At 39.3% G+C, this 14,660-nt stretch overlaps 1 protein-coding gene across 4 annotated transcripts in view; it reads left to right on the top strand.

Moving 5' to 3' along the window:
- The window catches only part of LOC116426010 (pancreatic triacylglycerol lipase), a 44,560-nt gene that overhangs the window by 14,029 nt on the left and 15,871 nt on the right, over nt 1-14,660 (top strand). Inside the window, exon 1 of one of the 4 annotated variants that reach the window (XM_031974432.2) lies at nt 11,301-11,625. The exons of the other annotated variants lie outside the window; for them this stretch is intronic. The gene's annotated coding sequence lies outside the window, so the exon portion shown is untranslated. Of the gene's footprint in view, nt 1-11,300; nt 11,626-14,660 lie in introns of those variants that run through there. 4 annotated transcript variants of the gene reach the window in all.

The raw sequence follows: 14,660 nt of genomic DNA, 5'->3' as shown, positions 1-14,660 counted from the left end.
TTTGACACTTTGGAATTGGTTGGGAATAAGTGTAGATGATTGACGTTGAATAAAGATGTTTAATCCCTCGCCCTGTGATTTATTTTCTAACTGTGATCGATGCAACAACTTTGTCAGTAATAATTTATTGAAAAAAGAGCAAAATTCTAGGTATATTCTATGTCTACATATGTTCTACGATAGAATCATTGCTAATAGAAGAATAACATCTAATTAGAAGTAAGTAATTGAGTAATATTTGTGCTTGTTAAATTCTATTTGAAATCTTCACGAGTCTCAGACATTGTAGGGCAATAGGTTAATAGGATGAGTAGTGAGGTAATTGTAATTAGAATGGTAGGTTAGAAGTAAAATAATAGAGATTTGATCAGAATATTTGGTTAGAGCTAGGATAATATGATTGTTAGTAGAATATTAGATTAGAAGTGGAATAAAGTAATTATAACTGGAGTATTAGGTTATAACTAAAGTAATATAATTCTAAGTGTACATTGTAGCTAGATAATAGTGTAATTTAAAACATTTTTCACTATCAGTAAGATTCATTGCTTTATAATACAGGAAAATAGCATTAGAAATAATTATTAATGTTTTGGTATTACAGTGCTCATATTATACTATTAGCTTCTCGCGTTACTGAATATTTTCATTCAATAGCAATTTTCTTATTGTTAAGCTCGACTTACTCTACTTCCGCACAAACTTGCATAATTTCCCGAATTTCCAATGCTCCAAGAAAAAGAAAAATTTTTCGAAATTCCACCGTCAACCCTTTATGTTCATTAATTTCTTTCCGTCGCGTTCGCACGTTATCATCGCTGATAACGGGTATTCCACTGATTCGCTACGTTTTGACGCCAGACATGTGACCGTGATTACGCAGTAAATTGTCGGATTACCGTGCGAAGAAAAAATTCGATCCGACGCCTGTGCACTTTCCGTTTCCTCGCTTCCGCGAGGAAACGCGGTTTCCCCTTTAATCGCGCGGACGTGCAGGCTGCGTGACAGCTTGACACGGATGATTGCACGAAAACCGTGGAAATGTGTCCCGGTGCCATGGCGTGCGTGCACGATTTTCGCATCCCGTCGCGGACTAACTGCACAATCGTAAACACTTGAACGGGGAATGCTCAGCATCCTGGGAACGCGACGAGCGGCTGCGAATTCGATGCCACGGCCGCCGGTTCCCTTCGTGTCGGGGATAATGCCGCGGAATTCGAAGGAAATCGAATTGTTCGTTTCGGTTCGTTTAATTTATCGCCGGACACTCGCGGTTCCGAGGGAATTCATTTATGGATTTCTCGGCTTTTTCCCGTTCTGCTCGACGCATACCCCACGAAATTAATGTTTGGTTTATTTCGTGGCTTCCTGTTGATCCCTTTAACATTACTGAGATTCCCGTGGCTTTGTACGATGCGTTCGAATATTATCGGACTCGCTTGTTTGTCGAATTCTTTTATTATTGTCGAGTATTTTTCTGGAAGTTATTTCTGTTTTGGAGTCTTCCGATTTGTTGTGCTGGTAACTGGGAAGAAGAAACGTGAGACGTTTTTTAAAGTGGTGTAAGTCCATTTTTGAGCTTTTGCTTTCTTAAAGTGGTATAGGTCCATTTTTGAGCCATTTTTTGTAAGTGGTATAAGTCCATTTTTGAGCAATCTTTGGAAAAAATTAGTAAGTGGTAATTTTAATGAGATGTAGATGTCCTTTTTTAATTTACCATTACGTAATCGATAACGTACAATATCCTCATAAATTAATCAGGAGAAATCTCACTGTAAAATATTTTCTTTGGAAGTGCAATAAGTCCATTTGTAGCTACAAAATGGTTTATTTCCTTTAACAATTTCGTTAATCATGATTGCACACTGAAATTTAACAAGTTTTATAAACGTTATCCGAATTGATGAACATTTACCAATATTTTTAGCTTCACTTGAACGGCAATCCTTAAACCTGTCAATGTATGAAAAATTGACTTACACCATTTTTAAAAAAAGGCTCACATTACAATCATCCGTTCGCATTTGCAACTTTCTAAACACTTAATTCATTGAACGCTTAAAATCACTGCATTACAGGAATTACTGTATTAATTACATTCGTTTGCGAACGATATGACTGCCAACGTCATTAACTGTTCAAAATAATAGTAGTTCCAGGTCAAGAGAAACTTGGTCGATTTTCCGAACTCGTTGCAATCTTTAATTTTCCGCCGAATAAAGGAAAGCATTCTAACCACTTAAATTACTAGAAAGCGAGAGAAACACCGAGCTCGCGGGCAAGGACAAAAGATATTTGACACCGGAAAAAGTTTCTTAACCTCTTACCCAATGGTTTATTTCTTATACCTAAACCATGAACAACACCATTATTTTACCATTAATGATTCATTAGGAAAATATTTGAATGCTGAAATTGAAATCGAAATGAAATAAAGTAATTTACAGCAGTAGATTTCAATGTTTTATATATATCCTCTTTATTATTATTATTATAAGATTTAATTTTCATAATCTTCTAAAGTGTGGTACTTTTTCGAATATTTTCCAACGTTCTATAACAAATTTGTATTGTCATATCCAGCATGATATACGAGTGGAAAGGATTAATAATTGATTGAAAAAAGAGAAAATTCTATACACACTCGATTACATGCATATTTTATTAGAATAATTATTATTTATATTACTATCTAATGGAAACGCGAAACAGTCGTCGTTGGGACGAATAAAAATGAGAAATGGATGCATTCGTGTTGCTTGCACGTTGTGGACGGTGCATTACGTAGAAACTCCGTCTGTAACGGGCACTTTCGCATCAGCTGGCTTCCATATCCGCATCTCCACCGGAGATGGGCGCGATTTTTATTCGAACGCCGCACAGACGATGATTAGAGCGTCTCGATCGTCTTCAGACCGAGAATCTTCATCCGCCTAAACATTCATAGCAATTGTTGCCGAGTTCCACGAAGCGAGCACGGATCCGGAAATGTAACTTCTCAGTTCCTGAAACGTGCAACTTCGAAGAACACAATGGAACTTTCGGATTTTGAAATTATTTCGTTCGTTAGCTGTGAAATTTATGCAAACCTTCTATCCAGAAAATTACATTCTACACTCTTTCGAATAGGATAATGAATATTCTCATAACATTAGGAACATGGAAATCTATTCAAATGAGTTTTGGAGCTTCTCACGTCATTGTCCTTTATTTTATTTCAAAAGCAATCGTTGAAGTATGTTGTTAACATAAGAAATGTATGTTTGACCTTTAGAATATAAAACCTCCATTTTCTTTCTTTTATTTGTCCCTTGTACGCAGCAATGAATGCAATTGGTTTTATAATGGAACAATGAATCAATCTTTGTTTAACTAAGATAATAAGTAAATACAACGTTCGGTACAATTGACCAGAACGTAATAAGAAACTACATTAACTTGTTTCGTAAATAGTTTCCCTTTTTAATTGATTATAATTTTATCCAGTCGAATCCATAGATGGCTGTCATTGCCAATTCTATTTTGAATAAAATCGCATAGCATTCACTGAATATTTCATTGTTTGTATTCTGAGTTAAGCATTTTGCAATTAAAACGCGGTATAATGATAAAGTATTCAGCACCAATGATTCTTAACAAGAAACGAAGAATAGAGAGTCGAGCGAAACAGGGGTTTTATTGAAAAAAAACGGAGAACAAAGAGGCCCACGCTCATTTCTGGACTAATTGGATCGGTCCGAGTGTTTTGCTGAATCCCAGAAAAATGCGACGGCCGCAAGAAAACTCGAGTGAAAGACGCCTGGCTGGTTTATTAGAAGGCGTCTTCCGTCTTTGACATTTTCCTTCGCGATAATAATTGCACCGGCAGCCGTTGCGCCGCTCGCACGGCTCGTGAGCGCGGATTTTTCTCTGCCGGACCGTTTGATTACTTTCTAGTTCAAGGGATCATCGAGATATCTTGCGTGTAGCCGCTCGATACCCCGGCTATCGCGAAAAATAACGCCGCGATCGACGTATCGGCTATCAAATCGATCAACTCTAGAAAACAAAAATGAAAAGAATTTTAGAAAATTTCGTGCAGAAACGGCCAATCGAAGGCTTGAATCCTTTAGTATTAAATGCCGACGTAATGGCGGCTTCGAGCTTCGACATCTGAAATCGAAAATTTCAGGCGAATAATTGAATTATTTAAATAACCAGAGATTAATGTGTGACTTTCTTGTTTCTCTAGTATCTAAGACTTCGACGCGTGGTTTAGTTTGTACGGCAAATTTAAAGAATTCTCGGCCGCAACGGGTTAACGCTTGATTACGAGAACATTCAGAAAATGGCGTCGATGAATTTGATCCGCGAACGAGACTCGTATTCTGGTCGAATAAAATTCTTTTCGCTTTCTTCGGGGAATAGTGTTTGCTCAGGTTTAAAAATCAAGATTTTACGACTATTTTTATTGGCGCCCGGGACTTCCGAGGGAGTCTCGGAAATGGCGGCAGTTTCAAACGCTGTTTTATGTAACGCCTTCCTCGGATATCCGATTGTGCCTCTAGAAACTTCTAATCTTGCAGTCGGCAAAATAGACTGAAACTATCGGACAATTTATTCTTTATGTTCTGTGCTGAACTATAAAAACGAGGAAGGAAGTTGATGCTCAGAAGGTTAGTGTTCGACCTATATTCCGACGACGCCATTTTGTGAAACTCGATGCGATCGGCCATTTTGTTTAGGAAGAATGAAATTTTCAACACATACAAAAAAATTAACTCTACTTTACTTTCACACAGAATTGAAAAAATGCAACTGTCATTCGATCCTCTAAATTAAATATTAATTTCTAAACGTATCTATGAATATTAATCTTCAAATATATAAATATTCATTATCAAATATCAGTTGAATTCTTTTCTTTTCCCATTGAGCTATTAACTGCAAAACATAGTATCAACTATAATTATAAACAACAATCATTCTTCAATCAATTAAAAATAAAATTAATCTAGAAACGGATGATCTTCACAGATAATTTAATTCAAAGTAAAGTTTCAAGGTTAAGAAAGTGCACGATTTAACTTGGATGCATCGACATTAAAAGATCGAAGAGCACAGGCTAATCTTAATTGATGGGCACGCTTAAAGCGGCAGCTTTCCGCTTTCACTCGCATCGCTCGCCCTTTATATCGCGTCCCGAGAGACGACCGAGGCGCTCGATACGCGTTGGACGTCCTCTTCGTCGTCGCGCGATCGGAACAGCATTCGGCACGCACGAACAAATTGTCCGCGAAATGTTTGAGACGCCTGCGAGCTTGTGCAACTCGCAAAACGGCTTGAATTATGCAAATAACTTAAGAATGAAGTTTGAAGCGTGCTGTCACGTAGAAAGTGGGACAAATGGCTGCTCGCCACGCGCGGAATGGAAGAATTGGAAAAATAGTCGAATTATGCGTTAAAAACGGGATTTTTTATTGGCGACCGTGTTGAAAAGGGAAACATGACTCCGTGACGCAATATTGTTGCTTCATATTGCGTTTTAGGAAATGCTGCTCGCAGAGACGACACTTTCTGCTGCGTTCGATGGATTTATACATATTTTTAACATCTAGAATAAATAAAACTGATCAATTGAATAATATTATCATTTATAATAACAGTATCACTGAATGAATACTTAGATAATTTAGGATCTTTCATAAAAACATATTTCCTCCAAAGAAAATCACGATCCCATGGTTCTTTAGTATTTTCCATTGTTCTCTATTATACACGTCATTTCTCGGGAATTTCGATTGTATTGGCACGTCAATCAGATAATAGTAAGTTACTTAATGAGAATATTTCAGGAACAAAACCCCGCAATTTTGATGGCGCTAATAAAACTTGTTAATTTATCTCGTGCATCTTAATTGCAGGGAGATTAGTTAATAAAACTTGTGGGAATCCCCTGTTGCGAGTACCTAACCATCCGACGACAATTCTATGTAGTAGTGAAACGGTCGAGGCGAATACAAGGCCGAAAGCAACGTGCCAGTTCGATTTAATGGTTTATGTTCTTAGGGTTGCGTTAGGAGTAGTTCATTTCATTTAATGGGAAATGAAGGCGCGTTAGTAAACTCGACAATAAAAGTAGATCGGTACTTTTACTTCGGCGTTTGATCGCTTGAACTAAATGCGAATTCTATCTTGCTGTAATTACCACTGGGTGACCATGGACAACAACTGGTTCTCGCGGGTGTTAAATTCGCGTGGGTGTGTTCGGCGCGTAGAACTTAACCCAGCTTAACCTGGAACCCGATATAATATTTTTACTAACGAAAAGTAAAAATTACTGCCACAGTGGCCTAACTTGCGAACTTCTATTTTCATTCCTTCATATTCGCAGAATTTCATTTCAGTGGCTTCTAATGGAAATCATAATAATTTGTTAATACATTGGATACCATGGAGTTCACCGGTGACCTCAGCCAAATCGAATTAGTATAATTTATTCAATTAAACGATGATTATTTGGAAACTTTTCTGTATTACTAGTAATACTACCTAATAGTGACATTCAACAAAATAAACCTTCAACAATAATAACGCATTTCAATTACGTAATTTGATATTAGATTACTTTCATTTTGTATATTTTTCTCGGCAAAATCGGCACTCAACATGTTAATATTATGATCCTTTTATTTATAAACGTATGCAGTTCCAGATTTTACAGGAAACAATCAGCACAGACGCCATTGCGCATCGCGGACCGGTTCATAAGGGACATCTTGAACTTTCATCTTTGACATGCACGTGTGGGCACTACGTGGGCGGTAACATAACCTCAACAATGTCCCTATGAATCAGTCCAAGCCGCGTCTCGTCGACAGTGGTTACATAAAACATGGAAAATTATTATTCCTTCTGCAGTTATCCTTGCTCGATCAAAAAGTCCGCTGCCGTGGCGTTACAGCAGCTAAAAAGCAAACGAATTGCGAGAAAATGGCGGCGTAGCTGATGACAAAAACATTGACCGTTAAAATAAATTAACAAGTGAAATTCAGTCCTCCCTTTCCAACTTTCTTTCGTTTTCAAGTGTCCACTAGACTCAAACGTGCAGCCTGCGGTTTCACAGCCGATATTACGAGACATGGGCTACCACCGAAACATAAAACTAATACGTCCGGAGCGAAAAAATGTCCTAAACGGTCAAAAAACTATCTGTGTCTTATTAACTCCTTAGAAATATCTAATTTATTCTTATGCAGTTTGGCAAACGAAGAAAAATCCTTTCTAAGAAAATTCCTTCGAACATGATCGCACGAAAATGGTTACACAGACATGGCCCCACGGAAATAGTCATCGTCGTTACGCAGTCATCCATCAACCGGTGGAGCGCATTATAGAAAACCGCGCGTAAAATCGTTAAGACTGGAACCGATTTTACCCGTTAACGGAACGAAATTGCACGTCGTCACGAAGGGCCCATTACGGCGACGCGTTCTGTCGGCCGCCGTATTTTTCTTGGCGTCGGCGCGATAGGCAGCAGGCTACAGGCGCAATAGGCGACAAGCTACAGGCGCTTTACTGCCACTCGTAAATAACGATGGAACAATCGCTGGACGTTACCGGTGCAGGAAAACTTTTACCGCGAGCCTCTCGAAAGTGGCACGCTTCCAGTGAGACGTTTTTTCGCGTTCCCTCACGCACACCGGCGACGACAGCACCATTTCATTTTCGCTTTTTGCCGATTTTCCACCGGCCCCGAACGCGAATTAATTCGAACGACCTATTGGCTGCACCACTGCCGTAACTAATTGCATAGGAAGTGCGCTGGTTGAAGCAGCGGAGCTCGCGGCACCGGAAGTGCGCGGCAGTTCCACGTGCGCGCGAGCGCGCGTCCCTAACCTAGAACATTTGTCTGCAGAATCTTTGGAAAAGTTGCATTGCATTCAAAATGAACTGTTTCTTAAGACTTCTTTGTGAATTAACTGTTAAAAAATGGAGGGAACCTTTGAGAATTTTGTTTTAAGGAACTGATGAATGGATTAATTTGAAACTTGGTAGATTTTTCAATTGAAATCTAGGGAACTTAGTGGATTTTCTTCGTTGGAAAATAGTGATTCTGTCCGAAATTAACTGTTTCTTAAGGCTTCCTTCTAGATTAACCATTGAAAAATAGAGGTAATCTTCCAGAATTTTTTTCTAAGGGACTGATGAATGGATTAATTTGAAACTTGGGAGATTTTTTAGTCAGAAGCTAAGGAACTTACAGGATTTTTTCGTTCGAAAATAATGATACTATCCAAAGTTACGACCGTTGTGAACCCTACCTTATCCAATAATCAGTTCAAAGGGTTTATCGTCATTGATTTCAACCGTGAGTATATATTTTTTCAAAATTTCGGTGGCAAGTGGTAAATGAGACTGTCAACTGACAACCACTGGTCCAACAAAGTCACGTTCCCGTGACTCCGGCCGTTACAACATCGAAGAGTTACGTACACCTGGGAGCGATGAAAGCGAGATCGTATTTACGAACTTCTTTCCATATAAAATGCTATTTTATTGAATAATTTTATTGCAGCGAGGAATTGCATGGTCTTCTCGGTAATTAGGGAAAATTTCATAGAAAATAGTACATCGAGTGTTCGCGTAGAAATGATTTTATATGCGCTCGTTGCATGAAAAATCATTCGAGGAAACGATTAAGCCGAACATTTTCCAAGAAAATTAATTTCCGTTCGCCGGATCGGCTCCGCTGGAACGAAGATAACCCTCCGGGCAACGCCGGAAAGATAAATTATTCCGGATACATCGGCCATTGCGGACGAGCAATTAACAATGTTAAAGGAACGGAAAAGTAATTGAGATTCTCGGATGGTGTAACTTCTCGCGGCGCGCGTCCCGTGCATAAATCGGCTGCCCGTTGGTTTTGAAACCAGTGAAAGTCCCAGGCCGCGACGCGGATTCCGTGTTTTCGTTCGTTGCGAGTAAACAAATGGTTCGCAATTAAGCCCGACTTGCGAGTTATCATGCTCTTTTTCTGTAATCATAATGATCGCCTCGGATATTACGGATTTTCTATTTATATAACCCGACGGGTTTTTAGTCTCGCGGAATTGCTCGGATTTCGCGGTGGCCGATTGTGATTTCAAGCAGCTGTTAGGTTGTGATATTAGTTGTGATGTTCCTTAGAAATTATATTTATCAGTCGAAGAATACTTAAAATTATCCTAGATTCTCAGTAACTTTAAAGGTTGTACAAAATGTCGGCTGAAAAAACTACAGCATTAAATCACTTCCAGGATATTACAATTCAATTAGTCAGCTGTGAGGTTAGGTTGTAACATTATTTACATGTTCCTTAGAAATTATTCAGTAGTTCAAGAATATATAAAATCTTTCCTATTAATTTAATGTCACCCAACAATCTTTATACTTTTGAATCACAATCTCCAAAAATTATAAACCATATACTAGAAAACCTACTCAAAATGGCAGCTAAAGAAACTGCAGCGTTAAATCACTTCAAACGCATAATTCAAATTTCAAATCATCCTTTCCAATAACATTCTAAACAAACAATTCCTTTCCATAATACAATCAAAATACAAATGTTCATAACTGAAACACTTTTTATATTAACTTAACACGTTTGCGGACGCGAATGCTATAGCATTCATTTCCATTGTGATGCAAAATGACATGAATTCTGCAACATTGAAATTTATAAGCCACATTGTCATGAATTTATTTCTATATAACCTTAACTTTTTGAAATTATTACGCACTTTAACCCTCGGAGTACGCTTTTGCATTTTTTCTATTTTTGCGGCTCATCGAAATTTGTACTGTCCGAAAATGTGTTAAATAAGAATTCAGTATATCATAACAAACATATTTGTTCAACGACCACATTTTCCAGGCACGTTTTTCTTATTCAGAATATTGAGGAAGTGCGCCGACTCGAGGATTAGAATACGAAAGTTCCGATCGTAATCCTCTTTTCCAGGCTCGTAACCGCGTGACTCATTGGCGCGGAATAGTCGTTCGAAAAATAATCGATGTGGACATCCCGGTGAAATTGATTCCGCGGATTTTTGACGAGTCGACGCGTCGGTTGCGTAACACCGAGAGAAGAAGAAAGGTGCGTGCTCGCGTGTGTGATTACGTTACAGGTAAATACGAATTGAAAGCATTTCTCCTGCGGACAGTGGATTAGGTCATCGGGATAACTCTTCGTTTCGCGTTTCTCTTCTCCTTCCGGCGGCCATGTTGCTTTTTTTCCCGTCGCCCTGCGGCATGAGAAAAGAAACAAGAATTCGGTGACGCTCGTGGCCTCAATCGCCACTTATAAATATTCGAAAAAGGATTCTTAATTGCCGGGAATTCAACTCGTTGACAATTTGTCGGGGAACCGAACTTTATGCAGCGTACGCACGCTCGTTTATCGCATGATTGTAAAGGTTAAACATTGCCGGTTGCAACAGTGTTAAGGACATTCTCCGGATTCGTGTTTGTCCGACGAATTTTATTGAGTTTCATTACGGGTAATTGGATACTGGAGCATTTAAGCAGTCGAGCGTTAAGTAATGACTCTCGCTTTTGAATTGCGTTCGCGACGAGACATTTAAATTCTTTGAGATCGGTTTTTGTATTTCGAGGTTAAAGAAGTACTTGAAACTTGTTGTATTCCAACAATCGTGGTAAATAGAAGACAACCCCTAAATTTCATATTCAAGAATTTCTATTTTTCGAATATTCTCAAGTCCTAAATATAACATAGAAGTTAAACATTTGAAACTTATTTTATTCCAACAATCGTAACAAACAGAAAACAATCCTCTCTGCATTTAAAAATCTATTCCACCGATTATCCCAAAAACCTACAAACAAGATTATTAAACTACACAAAATGAAGAAACATAATATCAAATTATTTCATTGAATCGCTTTATTATTATCGCACGTTTATTTCGCCGAATGTCACCGTAGCATTATTTATAATATAACAATTTTTGCGAACAATCATCATTTAACTAACTGAATTATAGTAATTCGATATGATCGATCACCAGTGACTCCCATAGCATTCAAGGTGTTAAGAAACGTATCACAGGACAAACGCTAAACACCGATAATTCAATGACAAACACGTACCCCTAATTACCTCAACATTCTACAAACCTTAAACATCACTGAGACAAAGTTTAAAGGATGATCGGTGACAATGATCAATCAGCGATTAGTTTCCCCTACAATCCCGTCGTTAATCTAAACATCAACGCGGCGGTGATTCACGTAAACGCCGTCTGTTTGGCTTACCTCGAGCCGGTCTCTGTAATAAACCGGTGTTCGTCACCTTTCAAGTTCACGTGCACCGAGATGACATACTAATAACAGTCGCCACATTCCGATACCGTTTATTAGAATAATCGCTCGGCGTCGAAGGAGAAAGAGAGCAGCCGCGAGACAGTGTGCCGTGGGACAGGAAGTGTCGGAGTGGGGCTTAGACTGGTCTAACTTCGGATCGTTTAAGAACTTTCTCAAGAATTTCACGTCCGCTTAATCAACGATCATTGTACCCGCATCGCGGCCGCTCGTGAATCAACGGACACGCGGAAGAGGCGACTGTTGGAATATTTCGCGCAGGTTTTGTTTAACCTCTTAATGTACAGTGTCGTGTCAGACTCGTGACGAAAATTTTAAACTGGATTCCAGAAATCTACGTGTTATTTTGATTTTTTGTTTATTTTTTAATCGCTGACTTTTGAGATCTAAACGAAGGAAGATCAATTGGTGAAGGGACGATAGAATGAAATGTACAATAAATATCCGTAAATCTAATGTTAACTGATTAACTGCATTCGACGAGTATACACGCCATCTTAAAATCAAAATGACACTAATTTTTTCAACGATAAATTATTTGTTTTTCATATAAACATGTAATTCTTGTTCCTCTTGCTTTAGGTTTTTAGTTAGTGTTAAAATTCTAATGTTAAAATCGTATTTTATATAAAATAAAATGTGATGGTTGAAAAGCTAAAATGTTACAAAATTACGCGATTATTCGGAACCCCTTTTCGTAAAAGATCCATTGTAGGCCGACTCGGGCTAGGGTAATTAGTGAATTGAGGATCTTTATGCTGGATTCATTGCGCCTGAAGGTTTTCGAAAGTTTCCTTTCTTTTTTCTCTTCCATTGTATCGCGGAGTTTCGACTTTTCGAAAGACGAGGTTGCTGCGATTGGTTCGAGGAGCACACGTTACACGAGACCGGAAGAAAATCCGTTCGTCTGACAGATACTTCCTGAATTCTTGATTAATCACGTTTGAAACGGAGATCTCGAGACGCTGATTGAAGTGGCCTTTTAAACCTGGGTTGGAACTGATCGCGTTCCAGCATTGAATCCGTACGATGTTATGGAAATTCGCGCATGAAACGTGCTGATGATAGTTTCCTCCTGTCAGACTTTCATATCTGAAGTTGAAACTTTCGAATAGGCGATTCAATTATTTAATTACCAAGAGTAAATACCTACTTGCATGTGTCTCTTCCTCGCTGATATTTAAACAGCTAATAATAACAACAAATCTTTTGCCAGTCTCTAAAGATCTACGATCTCCAGGACATTCCGTTTTCTAAGAAGCATTTCAACAGTTACGAATCGAGAGAACAGAGAAACCTCATCCGTCGAGAGGCCGGGAGTTAGGTAACCCGTCGAGAATTACGATTTCACCCCATCCTAGGTGTACGCGGTGCAAAAATCCTCTATAATTTCGTTTCGCGGCGGAAAAAAAAGGAAAAAAAATAACCACGGAGACGTTCACCACCCCGGCAGAAGTGGCGTCTACTTTCCCCGTGTTTCGTTTAGACTTTCTTCCCGCGCGACGTTCCCTGGCCGACGGAAACAAGAAAGAGGAAAGCAGCCGCGGCAAAAGGGAGAGGAAGCCGGAGAGCAAAAGAGAGAAATAAAAAAAACAAAACGAGACCCGGTCGATTTGGAGGAAGAGAGAGGCGTGTGCAGGAAGTGGTACAGCATTGCCGGAGGGAAGGACGTCGAATCTAGGCCACAATCGCGTCCCTCTCCTCCGTGTCTGAGCAGATATGTAGGTATGCCAGTAGCTCTCAAACGCCTGCGATCGAATCGAGTCGGGAAACTCTCGCAGAAAAAGAAATCAGATGGCCCAGACCCTGTTTCAAACGATTTTCGTATTAATCTAACTGTTTCCTGCAGTCCGGTTAGATTTCCCGTTCAAATCTCCCGCCACTTGCATCGTTCGCGCGCCTAGGCGCCCGACAAAATGGCCGGTACTCGGGAACTTGGAATCACGCGAATTTCTTAAGTTGATAAAGTTATTTATTGTTTTGTCAGTTTAGTTGACGTTTCTTTTTAATAATTGTTTAATCTTGAGATTATTCAATTAAAATAGAGGTTAGAAATGTTGGTGCGTGGTCTGTGGTTAGCATCAACACTATAGACGCTCGAATGAATCAAGTTTCCTTAAGTATTCCCATGATTCGAAGTAGTTTTTCACCTATTAAAATTCAATTATTGATCTTATAGGGCTTCGTTTGTTAGTTTATCTATTGTTTCCTTTCAATAATTGTTTAATCTTGAGATTATTCCACGGAAATAGAGGTTAAAAATGTCGGCGCGTGGTCTGTGGGTAGCATTAGCACTATAGACTCTCGAATTAATCAAGATAACTAAACGATTTATTAGTTACTTAATTATTCCATGTTTCTATACAAAAGTCTACAAGTTTCCCTAAGTATTCCCATGGTTTGAAGCAGCTTTTCAACTATTAAAATCCAATTACCGACCTTATGGGGCTTCAATAACTCGAAGAATTCCCCGAAGGAACTTGAGCAACACCTTATCTTAATTCCCATCCATTCTTCATTAACGAAAGTTACAAAACAGCGTACTTACCTCCGTGGCAAATTGTTTCTGTTACAATTCCCACCGACGGTTCGCTCCAATAAATCACCCAGGGCCCGTTGTGTTTCACAGAAACGATCTGCATACGAGTGCAAACTCCAAGGTGCGCCTGCCTCTGAGTGTTGCAAGCATTCCCCGGATCTTAACTGAATTAACGATTCGCCGGCCATCAAACGTAAATATAATTTGCAAATTTACGATCCCGTGATTAGGCGTAGCTCGCAATAGCGCTCCGCGAAAAGTGGCTCGTAAACGACGGAAAAGAAAGAGGAGGCGCGATTATTCCGCTAATTACTGGAAGCGGCGTAAGTGGGACTTGTCTGTCCGGGGGCCGTTTTCACCGGCATTTTCCACGCATGATTTTTCCCGGAGAATTGGGTCGGCGGCGCGTGGGTTTTACTGTTTTCCCCCTTTTCGCTTTCCGGATGTGAGCGCGACGTGGAACATGATTAGAGAGTTTTCGGGAGAAATTACTGAATCGAGTGTGGTCGGAATGATAAGAACGCGTTGCACGGTGAGTTTCTCGCGGGACAACTATCTAATGCCGGCACGGCGCGGGAGGATCGCCGGGCAGCAGTGGTGGCCATAGAAATCGCACCACTGTAGAATTGTCAATATTCTTAGTTGGATTTTAATTACTAACCTAATTAATTACTTACCTAATTTAATAATAAATATTGCTAAATTGTTACTAAAGTATTCTTATTAGTAAGTAGTAGTGGCGTACTGAAATAATGAT

Source organism: Nomia melanderi, chromosome 2, assembly GCF_051020985.1.
Source record: "Nomia melanderi isolate GNS246 chromosome 2, iyNomMela1, whole genome shotgun sequence".
Taxonomy (NCBI): domain Eukaryota; kingdom Metazoa; phylum Arthropoda; class Insecta; order Hymenoptera; family Halictidae; genus Nomia; species Nomia melanderi.
Note: the sequence above shows the minus strand (reverse complement) of the source record. Positions and strands in the feature narration are given on the sequence as shown.